We start from the raw sequence: 1,688 nt of genomic DNA on the forward strand, positions 1-1,688 counted from the left end.
GAGACGATGGTGACAGTAAAGGAGAAAGGGAAGAGGTGGCAGTAAGAGAAGTTAAAATTAGACCATGTTTTAAAACTTCTCTTCTTCCAACCAACTGTTCCCGCCCAGTGTTCTAGCCACCGTGCACTTACAAGTTGTTCTTGCTGGCCTGAGTTCCATCCCTTGCTTTCCCTAGGTTCTGGTAAAGACAGAAGAGTGACCCCTAGGGCAGGCAACCGAGGGGGAAGCACACTTTTTGTACTGGCCTGGTACTGTCTGGTGAAAGGAGGCAGCTGCAGGCAGCGGGTGGTGCCAACCGTTTTGCTTCTTTGCCCACAGATGCACCTGCCTCTAAGCTGAGAAACCAGAGGCCACATCAAGGGACCCTGCCTCTCCTTCCCAGCAAAGACATTTTCCAGAGACTACCCTAAGCCCCCCCATTCTGAAATCAAAATCCAAAGAAGAGTTCCCCTTTACTGAGCACTGAGAGCATGTCAGACTCACTGCAGAACATCTTGCATAGAACACCTGCAGAGGAAAGCGGGCTGGAGTGTCTGTTTGGGGGCCACACTCAGCAGAACTCAAAGTTTGCTCCTGGCTCTGCTCCTTGTGGCTTCAGGGGACCAGACACAGGGGCCGGGATGGAGCCACCGATTGCCAGTTGCAAGGCAGGAGCCTTCAAACACCTCCATTGCCCAGCCCCGCCCCCTCCCCATCTTGCAGGTCCTGGGCTGAAGCTGGTCAACCCCACGTTATCCAGGAGAGGACCCTCCACACAACATCACTCTAACCCCCTCAGCCACTCATATGTCCTCATGCATGACACGAGGAAACTTCCGTCCCAGTCCCTGAGTCTGCTCACTGGGCTAGATTCTGCAATACTCCCTCCCACACAATCAGATCATCCCAGCCCCTTGGCACAAGTGTCTGGAAACAGAAGGGCACTGGGACAGAGAAGGAGAAGGAGTGGGGGTCTTGAGTCCTTAGAGGCGCATCCACTCTGCAATCTGTGATGCAAGACTGCCCTGAGGGTGCGCTTTATACACACACACACACACACACACACACACACACACACGAAAACCAAGACAAGTCCGCAAGCCTGGGGGCTGGGGGTACTTCCCTTAGCATTCACGCTGAACTCCTAACCCTTCCTCCTCCTCCTGCCCCAGGGAGTGGCTGGGTGGTGCTTGTTTCTTTTCTTTTTTCCCCCTGTGGTCCTCGGCTAACACCACAGATTATATTTTCAGGGACCAGAGTCCCAAGAGCAGTGATGTTGTAATAAACATAACCAGGACCAAATGCCTTCCCATCAGATTAGATGATGCCATTTCCCACCAATCAGGCTCCTCGGCTGGCCGAGCACTGGCCAATGAGGGAGCAGACAGAGGCGGGGGGGGGGGCGTTGAGGGGAGGTGTGTATGTGGGGTGGGAGAGACCTGGTCATCTGCAACTAAAAATAAGGGCACTTCAGGATTGGCCGCTGCCACTTTGCAACAGGAGTTGGGACCCACACACCCGAGCGCACACAGAGGCAGAAACTTTCCCAGCCCGGGGGTGCCGAGCGGTGGGCGGCGCGGGGGGCGGGGGGAGGCCGTCCCCCTTTGGGAGCCGCAGATTTGAGGACAGAAACCGCCTAGCGCGCTCCAAGGGGGGCCCGTGCGGAGCCCGAGACGCAGAGCCCGGCTTCCCAGGCCCTTCTCGGCCGC

At 56.3% G+C, this 1,688-nt stretch overlaps 1 protein-coding gene across 2 annotated transcripts in view; it reads right to left on the reverse strand.

Annotated features, from left to right (window-relative positions):
* RHOQ (ras homolog family member Q) overlaps positions 1 to 1,688 on the reverse strand; it is a 35,006-nt gene that overhangs the window by 32,618 nt on the left and 700 nt on the right. The gene's annotated exons all lie outside the window — the stretch shown is intronic.

The sequence above is a fragment of the Sorex araneus genome, chromosome X (assembly GCF_027595985.1).
Source record: "Sorex araneus isolate mSorAra2 chromosome X, mSorAra2.pri, whole genome shotgun sequence".
NCBI lineage: Eukaryota > Metazoa > Chordata > Mammalia > Eulipotyphla > Soricidae > Sorex > Sorex araneus.